General features: G+C 40.8%; 1 non-coding gene across 1 annotated transcript; it reads right to left on the reverse strand.

The window, feature by feature from the left end:
• Positions 1-273: 273 nt before the first annotated feature.
• On the reverse strand, positions 274-380 carry LOC127109512 (small nucleolar RNA R71). The gene has a single exon (XR_007796789.1). It is a non-coding gene; the product is annotated as a small nucleolar RNA R71 (small nucleolar RNA).
• Positions 381-14436: the final 14056 nt, after the last annotated feature.

Here is a 14436-nt window from a genome sequence, read left to right on the forward strand (position 1 = left end):
TAAACCATCCCTGCTGCAATTAGTGCAACAGAGACAATTCTCAGGTCTCGCTACTGATAACCCAAACCAACATTTAAAAAACTTTCTTCAGTTAGCAGACACCTTTAAAACCAATGGAGCTTCTCCTGAGGCGATACGCTTAAGATTATTCCCTTTTCCCTCAGAGATAAAGCTCTATCATGGTTAGATTCCCTTCCACCCAATTCAATAACAACTTGGGATGACCTTAGGAAAGTTTTTCTTGCTAGATATTTTCCCCCAAGTAAGACCGCTCTTCTTCGAAACCTTATAACTAGATTTACCCAACTCCAAGGAGAGTCGTTGTTCGAAGCCTGGGAGAGATATAAAGAACTATTAAGAGCATGCCCACACCATGGCTTAGAGAATTGGCTAATCATCCAAACCTTCTATAATGGACTTCATTATAACACTAAGATGACCATCGACGCTGCCGCTGGTGGCGCACTGATGAATAAACCTTACCCTGAAGCTAGTGCCCTTATCGAGGATATGGCCCAAAACCATCAATCATGGGGAGTAGAACGAGCGACAGTGGAAAAGAAGGAAGCCCAAGGAGGGATACATGAGCTAAGCTCTATAGACATGATGCAGGCTAAAATGGACGCGTTGGCCCTTAGAGTCGAACATATGTGTACAACTCCGAATACTGTAGCCGCAGTTTCGCCGAATTGTGAGATATGTGGAACGCAAGGACACCAATCCGCCGAATGCAATCTGTTAAATGAAACCAACACTGAGCAAGTGAACTATACCCAAGGGAACCCATTTTCTAACACATATAACCCTGGATGGAGGAATCACCCAAACTTCTCCTACAAAAATAATAACCCTATTCAAAATACCGCACCTCCGAGACAACAAGGTTACCAAGCCCCTAGAACAAATCAACCTATGCAACCTGTACCGCCAAACCCGAGCTTTGAAGAAATTGTAAAAGATTTCATCGTTGCTCAAAAACAGAAAAACAAAGAGTTCATGAACCAAAGCGTCCATGTTAACGAACTAATTACCCAGTTAGGAACCAAGGTTGATCAAATCATTACTCATAATAAGATGCTTGAAACCCAGATCTCTCAGGTAGCGTTAAACCAAGCCCCACAGACTACCCCTGGAGGACAGTTCCCTGGACAACCTCAACAAAACCCGAAAGGGCAAGCTAATGCCATTACTCTACGAAGTGGAACCGCTTATAAGGAGCCTTTAAACCCTAGATTAAGTGAGCCTGAAACTTCTAAGAGGAGTGAGGAAAAGGAACCAGAGAAGCCTGAAACCCCGGAAAGTCAAGAAAAAGGAGAAGGACCTAAAAATAAAACCTATGTACCACCACCGCCATACAAACCACCAATACCATACCCTCAAAGATTAAAGAAAACCCAAATCGATAATCAATATCAAAAATTCGTTAAGGTTATAGAAAAACTTCACGTAGAAATCCCCTTTACAGAAGCCATCACCCAAATACCTTCTTATGCTAAGTTTCTCAAAGACATACTTACGAATAAACGTAGACTTGAAGATCCGAAACCCGTGGAATGTAATTCTATTTCCGAAGATAGGTTAGCAAAGAAAGATAAAGATCCCGGAAATTTTTCCATTCCTTGTATTTTAGGGAATCATGTCATCGAAAAAGCTTTTCTAGACTTAGGAGCTAGTGTGAGCTTAATGCCTTTAGCAGTTTGTGAGAGATTAAACTTAGGAGAATTACAACCTACTAAGATGTCGCTTCAATTAGCCGATAGATCCGTTAAATACCCTATAGGCATACTTGAAGACGTCCCTGTTAGGGTGGGTCAGTTGTTTATACCTACTGATTTTGTTGTCATGGACATTAAAGAAGATGACGACATACCAATCCTCCTAGGTAGACCGTTCTTATCGACTGCTGGAGCCGTAATAGATGTTAAAAAAGGAAAACTAACTTTTGAGGTAGGTGAAGAGAAGATAGAATTTATATTGTCAAAATTTCTTATGGCACCTGTGATAGGAGATTCTTGTTATGCCTTAGATATCATCGAAGAATGCATTAGGGAATTAGAACAAGAAGAAGAAAATAAATCTATAAAATTGCCATCAACCCTTATTTTGGAAGATGACAATTATAAAACACCCTACATTGATGATAACCTTCACGAATGTTTATCTCTTACCCCAGATCCTATGCCTTGCCCTATGAAACCGACCGTAAAACTTAAGGAACTGCCTAAAAACCTGAGATATGAATTTCTGGATGAAGATATGAATCGTCCAGTTATAGTCAGTGCTACCTTAAACCAAAAAAAACCGATCAATTATTAGAAGTTTTACGTAGGTACCCCTCAGCCTTAGGATATAAGATCTCTGATCTAAAAGGAATAAGCCCATCCGTATGCATGCATCGGATTTTGCTTGAAGAAGATTCAAAACCTTCCAGAGAACACCAACGTAGAATAAATCCTATAATGAGTGCGGTAGTTAAGACTGAAGTTCTTAAGTTACTAGAGGCAGGTATAATATATCAGATCTCGGACAGTAAATGGGTGAGTCCTGTGCATGTAGTACCCAAAAAGGGAGGCATCACAGTCGTGCAAAACGAGAAGGGCGAACCTGTAGCAAAAAGAACCGATGGAGGTTGGCGTATGTGCATAGATTATAGAAAATTAAATAAAGCAACTAGGAAGGACCATTTCCCATTACCATTCATAGATCAAATGTTGGAGCGCCTAGCCAGACACTCTTACTTTTGTTATTTAGATGGATATTCAGGATTCTTCCAAATACCTATTCACCCCGAAGATCAAGAAAAAACTACCTTTACATGCCCAGTTGGAACTTTTGCCTATAGAAGAATGCCTTTTGGACTTTGTAATGCTCCTGCAACTTTCCAACGCTGCATGATGTCTATCTTTGCTGATTATTTAGATGGAATTATGGAAGTATTTATGGACGATTTCTCAGTTTGTGGATCAGATTTCAAAAATTGTCTTGTCAACCTTGAGAAAATCCTGGAGAGATGTGTGGAGGTAAACCTTGTGCTAAATTGGGAAAAATGTCATTTCATGGTCACCGAAGGGATTGTTTTAGGACATATAGTTTCCGAAAAAGGTATAGAGGTAGATAAAGCAAAAATAGAAGTCATAGAGAATCTAAAACCGCCGAAGACTATCAGGGAGATAAGAAGTTTTCTTGGACATGCCGGATTTTACCGACGTTTCATCAAAGATTTCTCCAAAATAACAAAGCCCTTAACTGGTCTTTTAATGAAAGATGCTGAATTTATCTTCGATGAAAAATGTACTGAAGCATTTAATCTTCTGAAGGAAGCTCTGACTTCAGCACCTATAATGAAACCCCCTGATTGGTCAGAACCGTTTGAGATAATGTGTGACGCCAGTGATTACGCTGTTGGAGCCGTTCTAGGTCAGAGAAAAGATAAGAAGTTACATGTGATTTATTATGCCAGTAGAACCCTAGACGCTGCACAGCTCAATTACGCAACAACCGAAAAAGAGCTCCTAGCTGTAGTTTTTGCAATAGACAAATTTAGATCTTATCTAGTAGGAGCCAAGATTATAGTTTATACCGACCATGCTGCCATTCGTTACTTACTAAGCAAAAAGGATGCCAAGCATAGGTTACTTCGATGGATTCTATTACTGCAAGAGTTTGATTTGGATATCCGTGATAAGAAAGGCACTGATAATGTGGTAGCTGATCACCTATCTAGGCTAGAATACCTGAAACCTGATCCAGTTCCCATAAATGACGATTTTGCCTATGATAGACTGATAGCCCAACTAGAAACCATTGAAGAAGATAACCCAGACCCTCATGAGTATTTTCAAAAATCCTTAGCCATAAGTGATGTACCTTGGTATGCAGACTTTGTTAATTATCTAGCCGCTGACATCATACCCCCTGATCTAAACTACCACCGGAAGAAGAAGTTCTATAGTGATGTGAGAAACTTCTATTGGGACGAACCATTTCTTTTCAAAAGAGGTAAAGATGGCATTTTCCGCCGTTGTGTTCCAGAAGAAGAGGTAAATAATATAATTGAGCATTGTCACTCTGCACCCTATGGTGGACATGCAAGCACATCTAAGACCTACGCCAAGATTCTTCAAGCTGGCCTATTCTGGCCTACTATGTGGCGTGATGTCCATGCTTTCATTGTCAAGTGTGATAGATGCCAACGCACAGGAAATATTTCAAGACGTAATGAAATGCCGTTAAGAAATATCCAAGAAGTAGAACTCTTCGACATATGGGGTATAGACTTTATGGGACCGTTCCCACCATCTTTTGGAAATCAGTACATCTTAGTAGCTGTTGACTACGTGTCTAAATGGATTGAAGCTATCGCCGCACCCACAAACGACACCAGAGTAGTCATCAAATTATTCAAAAATTATATATTTCCCAGGTTTGGAACACCCCGTTTAGTCATAAGCGATGGAGGATCGCACTTCATATCGAGAATATTTGATAAACTTTTAAGCAAGTATGGAGTTAAGCATAGAGTAGCAACACCATACCACCCACAGACCAATGGACAAGTGGAAGTATCTAATAGGGAGATAAAACAAATCCTCGAGAAGACTGTCTCTATATCTAGAAAGGATTGGTCACAGAAACTTCAAGAAGCATTATGGGCCTATAGAACCGCTTTCAAAACTCCTATAGGAACAACCCCTTATCAACTGGTCTATGGAAAATCATGTCACTTACCTTTTGAATTGGAACATAAGGCCTATTGGGCCATCAAAACTTTGAATTTGGATTACTTGACAGCTGGTGAGAAACGTACCCTTGACATCCACAAATTAGAAGAGCTCAGACAATCTGCCTACGAAAATGCCATCATATACAAAGAAAGAACAAAAGCTTGGCATGACAAAAGAATCATAAGAAGAGACTTCAAAATAGGCGATCCTGTTCTCCTGTTCGATTCTAGGTTACGACTTTTTCCAGGTAAACTCCGTTCGAGATGGACTGGCCCTTTCGAAGTATCTAAGATCCTGAGATCCGGTGCTATTGAAATCAAGAACCAGACATGTAAACCGTTCATCGTCAATGGACAGAGGTTGAAGCCCTACGAAGGAGGTGACATCCCGACAACATACACCTGCCATACTCTGAGTGATCCACCATATCCTTCCAATGATGTTTAAATATCGGTCGTCGAGCTAATGACGTTAAACAAGCGCTGCATGGGAGGCAACCCATGGTTTTTCTTATTTTTTGTACTTTTTATTTTTTACTTTTACTTTATTTTGTTTATATTATTATTATTATGTCAGGACTAACGATTGAATGTTTTATGTGCTTTCAGGACTTGTTTGCTAACCTTGTACAGAATGCAGAACCCTGATGACATGCACGTGGCCTTTAGAGATGATGCACAGAGAGAGCGTTACTATGTTCACATGAGACGCCCTATGGCTCCTACCAGGTACCCTGACCATGACTGCATGGATGCCTTGGGGATAGAGCCAAGCGTCAGATTTTTATGCCATCAACTCCAGTGGGAACAGTTTGACTACAGGAACAACACTTATAGGAACTTGACTCTTGAGTTCCTCAGCTCGTTTCATTATGACCCCTGGGCTGGACCCGATGGACTCGCTGTTTTCAGGTTGTTCGGGATTGACTACTCATTCTCTCACAAGGAGTTTGGTGATTTGCTAGGTTTCCAGACTACTCCTGATGCTATTCCAGATACACCGATGGGGTATTTTATGAGCAGAGAAGTGGAAAAGTTTTGGACTAAAATATCCGGCGGAGGGAGCCAAGATCCTTCTACCCAGTTTTCTCAGGTAATCCACAACCCTGCATTGAGGTACTTCCAGATGATTCTAGCACATTCTTTCCTAGGTTTTCCAGATACAGAGACACTGCTAAGTGAAGAGGAGATTTTCCTACTGTTTTGTGCGACTCAGTCTCGCCCTGTTGCTTGTGGCAACTTTCTGTTAAAGGGCTTGGCTAGTGTTGCCAGATCATCCGTAGGCATCATCCATGTCGGTGGGATTGTTACACAGATTGCTACTGCATTGGGTCTGTCTCGCAAGTTATTGCACCTCAGGACCTTCTGCTTCTACACCACCCTGGATATTGATTTTTGTCTTGATAGAGGACTGATGAGGAGGGTTTTTTTTTGAGCCCAACATGTTTAGACTGCTGATCGACGGCGAAGCGATACACTATTTCACATTACCAGATCAGCTGATGACCAGTGTCCATGATCCTGAAAATTGGAGTTATGCTCTAGAGGGTTATGGAGAGACTGTCGAAGAGCCGAAATCGCCTCCCGCCGCTGAGTACACTCCTACACCTCTTACTCCCCAGATCACTGTTATGTCTAACAATTTGTCTCTGCAGCCACCTGACCTACAAACACAGATTTATGAGCTCCGTAAGGAGACTGCCCTGCTCAAGCAGGAAGTGGCAGACTTAGAGTTACAGATGCAGGTTTCTGATCTCACTCATGCCTCAGAGACCGATGCTCTACATCAGGAGATTGAAGAGCTTCGGAGGGAGATAGCTGAGTTTCGTGGATCAAGCCAGGAAAAGACGCCTACCACATGACTCATTCTACCCTGACAGCATTAGCCTAGTATTTTATTTATCGCATTTCCAGACATATTTTACTTTACTGCAGCTTTTATATTTTCATGCACTCTGAATTTCTTATATATATACATATTATGCACTAATGTTAACTTTTTCTTTTTCTTTTGTTTCTTTAATTATTTTATTTTTTTGTCGTGCAAAGAAAAAAAAAATATATAAGACAAAAATATTTTCATTTTTGTCTTTACAAAAAATATGCAAGCCTCAAGCCTTGAAAAGAAGAAGAAAACGCTATTCAGAACCCCCGGAAGACAAAGGTGCAAGAAGGCCCAAAAGGAGGATCCAAAACCACAAGGCCCAGGAATTGGCCTTGTGGCGGGCGCCATAGGCCCTGTGGCGGGCGCCACACCGTACCAACAACAAGTACGGGGCTGAATCCCCATTTCCACCATTTTCATCCCTTTCTTCACCAAAAACCCATTTTTCCAACCTTCCAAATCCTCCTTGAACCCCATTAAAGCTCCCTCATTTCCAAAATACCCACCATCCATAAAACATATCCAACATCCATTTCCATTTTCATCCATCAAAAAACCAAAAAAATCAAAACTTTATCATTCCCTCATAAACCACTTTTTCTACCATTTTCACTACCTAAGGAGCATTCAACAATGGAGTTCAACGGATTTCTTCTTCGTGATGGAAGACCGGGCGAAAGGCAACGGAAAATTATTCAGAGGCTTCAAAGTCGAGAAATTCTCTCGACTAGGTACGTCGACGATAACTGTCTGTATGCTTTGGGTATTTATCATAGTGTTTTTAATTTATTAGAATTTCTAGGCTTGCATAATATTTTCATTAATCAGGAACCTACCTATGAGCGACTGACAACTGAGTTTTTGAGTTCTTTAATATACACTGTCAGTCCTAACACTGCTAGCACTGTTGGTACTGTTATTTTTAGACTGTTCGGAATTGAGTATGAATTCAGTACCGACAATCTAGCAGGTTTGTTAGGAATCCCTCATAGGGAAGGTGCAATTTGTGAGGCACCTTTGGATGCGGAGTGGTCGGCCGAGGTATTTACCTTCTGGCAAAGGCTTTCAAGTTCTTCAATTAATTCTTTCGAAGGGATACTTGCGTCGACCATTCACAACCCGGCCATAAGAGTTTTTAGACTTCTTTTGGCATGTACTATTTTTGGCCGGGAAAGTCCAAACAAGGTAAATGCTCGTGAACTCCTATTTTTGCAAGGATGCCTCACTAGAACCCACATCAATCCGGTCCCGTTTATGCTTGCTCATATGACTTTATTTACTAACAAAACAGGACCGATTGTTTTTGGAGGGCTTGTTACGTATATTGCTCGGGCTCTTGGCCTGAACGATGAGATAGCTACACTTGAACCACTACCTCCTCGCACAATTAATTTAAAATTTCTGAAAGACATGAAATTGTGCCGAGCAAGGAGAGAAGGTGGTTATGAGTTGATGGTTCATGGGGTAGCTATCCCATCTGTTGCTTTACCATGCAGTAGACGTACTGATGTACGTGATGAAAGGAACTGGACCTATGATCTTAATGCTCCACGTGTTTTGGTCCACTTCCTCCTAATATTCCCGATGGGGAGGCACATGACACTGATGATGAGTATGATCGGAGAGAGCAGTCTCCCATCCCTCACATGTCCCCCCATCGTCCTTCACAGTCACACACCGCACCATCTTCCTCTAACCCTGTTGCAGGTACTGCTCCTGGATTCCATGTCACCGAGGAGATGTGGCGTGATATGACAGCTAGAGAAAAAAGGCGTGATGGCCTTCTCTCTACTATTTCACAGCAGCTGACGGACAATATGAGCTTCATGCAACAATCGCGATTGGTTTCGGATCGTGCCTATAGCAACGTTTGCCGTACCTTGAACGATATCTCATTAGAGCAGAACCGTCAGAGAGAGTTCAACAGCCAACACTACCAGCTTGTCGAGGCCACTCAGGGTTCCATCTTAGGTAACCTTCGAGAGGTTCGGAGTGCTCAGGCTGCTTTATCAGCACGACTCGACCGGAGGGACCAGCATCGTAGTAGATCCCGTCGTTCCAGACCATCACATCAGGACGGCGAAGGCACCAGTGCCCCTCCTCAGTAGTCTTTTTCAGGTTACCCCCTTATCTTATTTCGAAACATTGGGGACAATGTTCGATTTAAGTGTGGGAGGGGATTTTATTGCTTTCTGTCATTTCCCTTTTTAGTTAATTATTTCCTTTCAGTTATTTCCTTTCAGTAATTTAATTTTCTTAGATAATGCATGAGTCTGACGAGTCACCAGTATAGTGTCTTTTTAGTTCATCTTCATTTTTTCCCATTTCCTTAGCCTTACCAGAAAATTTTAAAAAAAAGAAATGATGTTGTTTCACATGTTTTTTGGGCTTTGGGACAGGTTTAGATTAGGATGTAGTGACCTAGGTCAACTTTTTGAAACATCAGAACCATTTTAGCACCATAGACCTCTTGAATATAGGAATCACTCCTAAACCCCACCACCTTGGCCTTTACTATCATTTTAAAAATTGTCCTAAGTAGTTTATCTTAGCAGTCAGCTCCGGCTTAAGCATGCTCTACGTAGGGGGCCGATGAACATAAGTGAATGATCCAGTGCTAAAAAAAAAAAAAAAAATAAAAAAAAAAAATAATAAAAAAAAAAAAAAAAAAAAAGGGCAAACTCTGGTATAGGTGACCCTCACAAAGTCATTTAAACCGAAAAAAAAAAGAGAAAAAAAAAAAAAAAAATTTGCAAGTCACCTATTGTTAGTTGGTTCAGAGGTATCTGGCACTGAACTTGGTAGGGCGGATTACGATCCGATCCCCCGCAGCTACATTTAGGCGAAATAAAACAGGTTTACACATGCTTATGTGCCAGAAACCTTATGTTATGGATCAGAATCACTAACCGGTCACTCTACTATGAAGCATGTACAGATAACGGGCTTAATGTGATTGCGCCTGAATGAAAAGGACACAAAAAGATGAGAAGATAGGCCTAGGTATTGTGGGATGATATGGAGTGGTTAATATAGGATTGAAGTTTGTGTTTGTGTTACTATGGTACCCTTGGTTCACTTAGTTAGTATCTGTCACTGCATCCTGACTTGAACTTAGAATCCCTTTAGCCCAAAGACAAGTGTTGACACCATATTTTCTTAAGCTTTAATGTTTGCTTGAGGACAAGCAAAGGTTTAAGTGTGGGAGAATTTGATCACACTAAAATTCACCGTATTTCTGACTCCGATTTCGCATGCATTCTTAGCTTTTATTGTTGTTTTGCTTTGTTATTTCTTTGTTTTCTTATGTTTTCAGGTTTTTATAATAATCGGAGCTTGAATCGGGAAAAGGAGCGAAAAAGGAGTGAAAACGGGCGAAAACCTAGAAATTCAGCGTTTTGCACTTACGGCACCCACCGTGGCGGGCGCCATGGGGTTAGCCATGACGTGGCCACGTCTCAAGACCACTCCTCAACCGCCAAGACCCACGATCCCCACTCCATCATCCCCTGTAGGGACCATGGCGGGCGCCATAGGCCTGTGGCGGGCGCCACAAGGCCAAAATCAGTAACCTCCACTTTTTAGTGGAGGGGCGTCCCTGTCATTTCATGCTTTCAGTTTTTACTATAAATAGGACCTTAGATTTTCGTTTTTCTTCATCCAGAATTAGAATTCTCTAGGCATATATCAGTTATAAAGCAGTTGCCATTCCACATCGGGGTGCCTCTGCAATCGAGTGATCGAGTCTGTAATCTGTCTGTGGTTCGAGTTTTTGGAGCACTCTGGAGGAAGTTAATCCTGCCGCCATTTTAATTCAAGTTCGTATTTTACTTTTATTTATTTCCTGCACTCGCACATTTACGTTGTTTATTTCCTGCACTCGCACATTTACGTTGTTTATTTCCTGCACTCGCACATTTACGTTGTTTATTTCCTGCACTCGCACATTTACGTTGTTTATTTCCTGCACTCGCACATTTACGTTGTTTATTTCCTGCACTCGCACTTTACTTTGTTTATTATCCGCACTCGCTTTAAATTACTTTTATGAAAAACTATAAAAAGAATATTTACTTTATCATGTCTAACTAATTCTATAAAGGTTAGAATGTAAGGATCGTAATTAAACCAGTAATCAGTATAATTGTTCGTGGAAACACCTAAGGGCTATTTTATCTTTCAATTCAAGTAATTGTTTTTAACTATTTCAAAAACAGCCAAAAGCGCTTTGTCTAGTTTATTAGGAGATTTTAGATTAAAAAGAAAAGAGATTTTAAAACGATTTTCGGACGCGTTAGGAAGTTTAAACTCTGGTTCGTAAGAACCTCTTTTTGCTAAGAAGTCCAGGTTAAAATACTTTTCAACTTAGTTAAGATACTATATTTCTTAAAAATAGGTTTACTACTCTAACGCAGTACGCACCTTTTTATCCGTGACAATAGGAGGGGTTGATTAGAGAGTACAACTCGGTTCTGAATACGCGAAAGCGACAGTTCCTGTTAAATTAGTTCTTTTCAAAGGAGAAAACATTGCCCATAAGTAGTTCCACTAACAAGTACTGGATTATCATTGATTGCGTGAATTACATTCGAGCCTGTCTTTATTTATTATTTAAAATTATAATTTTATTTACCATTGCACCCTTATTAAAACCCTTAAAAATAGTTGCCTTAGATACACACCATAACAACAGGTTTGATAGATTGACACTTGGTCTCTGTGGATTCGATAATCTTTTATATTACTTTGACGTGATTCGTACACTTGCGAAAAACACGCATCAATTGCCCTTTCAGGTTTTCAATCCACCGGGATACCCTTTTTTGCCCAAGCCGCCTTTTCAGGTTTTCGACTTGCCGGGTGTACATTTTTTTTATATATATCCCTAATTTTTGCCCGAACCCTTTTGGTTTTTCGGGATGCCCTTATTTTTGCCTAGGCCAGTCAACCTAGCGGGTCTCTTTTTACGTGTAGTATTTTTTAACTATGTCTGCGTTTACAGGCTGTGGAAAGTCTTCACCATCTATAGTAGTAAGCATCATGGCACCTCCTGAGAATACTCTTTTGACCACAAATGGTCCTTCATATGTAGGAGTCCACTTGCCCCTAGGATCACCCTGTGGTAGTATGATACGCTTGATTACCAAGTCACCAGCTTGATATACCTTTGGCTTAACCTTCTTATTGAAAGCTTTGATCATCCGTTTCTGGTACATCTGACCATGACAAACAGCTGTCAACCTCTTCTCATCAGTCAAATTTATCTAGTCGAGTCGAGTCTGAATCCACTCATCTTCATCCAAGCCTGCATTCTTCATGATTCTTAAGGAAGGGATCTGAACTTCAATGGGCAGAACTGCTACCATACCATAGACTAAGGAGAATGGGGTTGCCCCTGTTGAAGTACGTATTGTAGTACGATAACCATGAAGAGAAAATGGTAACATCTCGTGCCAATCCTTGTAAGTAACAGTCATCTTCTGTAGAATCTTCTTAATGTTCTTATTAGCAGCCTCCACGACGCCATTCATCTTTGGCCGGTACGGAGAAGAGTTATGGTGTTTTATTTTGAACTGCGTGCAGAGTTCAGCAATCATCTTGTTGTTCTTCCGGAGAGAGCAGGTTTCTCAGATGTATATTTGATAAGATCCATCTTAGAAATCAATAAAATGGTATGATTCAACATATACTGTCTTAGTCGGCGAGCAGCCTAAGCCAAAGCATAGCAAGCTTTCTCGAGCTGGGAGTATCTTGTTTCACAGTCGGTACCTTTTGCTAAGGTAGTATATTGCATGCTCTTTTCGACCAGACTCGTCATGTTGCTCCAACACACACCCTATTGAATTTTCTAACACGGTCAAATACATGATTAGAGGTCTTCCTTCAACTGGTGGCATCAGATTTATAGGTTCTTGGAGATACTTCTTGATTTTGTCAAAAGCTTCTTGACATTCATCATTCCATATCATCTCTTGATTTTTCCAGCGAAAACCTCTACATAGTCACGTAACATCCGACTCAATCTTTCTTTGACACTGTTTTCCAAGCCTGGTCCTATTTTGACTTCTTTCTTGTCTACTTCAGTACCCAAATTTACAACCTCAATTGATTCCTCGTGCGGCTGTGTAACTTTCTCTTCTTGTTGTAATAACCTAGCAAGCTCTACAGGTACTTCACAATCTTCATCCTTTCCATCTTTAGCTTGATAGATCGGATTCTCGAAATTATAATTGGCAATAGTAGAACTGTTATCAACAGGATCCAGAGTGGATGAGGATCTGCATTTTAGTGATGTGGGTGTGTGTAAGAACACATAGATGATGAAAATAAAATAAAAGAAAAACAAAGAGCCCAATATTTACGAAAACGAAGCGTCCATTGATTTTTATTGAATGAAGTATGCAAATGAAATGACATCCCGAAAAAAGCATACCATTGTGCCCCGGGTAAGGCACAAGGCTTAAAAGTTTAATTGTTCAACACAGTAATAGTATTTACTCTTGACTAAAGGAGATAGGAATAACGTCTTCAGTCTTCCAATTGTTGAGCCCATCACCCAAGTAGGAAAAATCCAGTTATCCAGATTGTAGTCTTCATTATAGTCACCCACAGCATTGATTTGATCTTTCATGTTCCCTGGATTGGTGATACGAACAGCACGAGCACGACGAATAGCCTTCTGGGACTCTGCAGTGAAACCCAAACCAAACTTGTCAGACTTGTAAGGAATGTCGGGAAACTGACCCCAAATAGTACAACCACCTTCTTCAACCACAGCTCTAGCATCTTTGAGGGAAGCCATTGTAGGAGGTACTCTGGTAACCACAGGAGGAGCTTCAGTAGCGGGAACGACCCAAGGAACTACTTCAAATGTCTGGCAAGGAGTCTCAACATATTCACCTTCCGCTTCAACATACTTAAATGTATTCACATGACTGACCATATATTCTTCCTCTCCATAAACAGTTACGATCTTTCCCTTCACTGGATATCTCAGCTTCTGATGTAGAGTGGAGGTCACAGCACCTGCCCCATGGATCCAGGGGCGCCCAAGCAAACAAGAGTACGCAGGATGAATATCCATTACATAGAAGGTAGAATCGAAGACTTGAGAGCCTACTTTGATCGGGAGATCTATTTCTCCATGCACCACTCTTCTTGAACCATCAAAGGCTCTCACCACTATATTACTTGATCTTAACACAGCATCTTCAGGACTGAGCTTGTTCAGAACCTCTTTGGGAAGTACATTCAATGAAGAGCCATTGTCTATCAACACATGAGACAAGGTAGTGCCCCTACATTCAATGGAGATATGTAAAGCTCTGTTATGGTTTCTTTTGGCAGGAGTCAAGTCAGCATCAGAAAAACCTAACCCATTATCATAAGTCAGATGTGCAACACAATTTTCAAATTGATCCGCAGAAATTTCATTTGGTACATGAGCAGTCCTTAAGAATTTGATCAAGGCTTTAGCATGAGCCTCAGAACACAGCAACAAAGACAACATGGAAATTTTGGAGGGAGTATGCCCCAACTGGTCAACAATATCATAATCACTCTTACGAATGATCTTCAGCACTTCTTCCATCTGTTTAGAGAGATTTTCAGCAGTCGGTGCTTCAGCTTGCACAGGTTCAACCACAGGACCTTTGCCTCGAGCATCAGTACTTGGCTCAGAAGTGGAGGTATTAGTTGGAAGAACTGTATTTTTTGAGGTAGCTGGAGGAGAGAAAATTCTTCCACTTCTGGTGATCTTACTAGATCCAGCAATATTATCAACATCAAGGTTATCATCAGTAACAGGTGTATCAGTCAAAGGTTCCTG

This window comes from Lathyrus oleraceus, chromosome 7, assembly GCF_024323335.1.
Source record: "Lathyrus oleraceus cultivar Zhongwan6 chromosome 7, CAAS_Psat_ZW6_1.0, whole genome shotgun sequence".
NCBI classification, from domain to species: domain Eukaryota; kingdom Viridiplantae; phylum Streptophyta; class Magnoliopsida; order Fabales; family Fabaceae; genus Lathyrus; species Lathyrus oleraceus.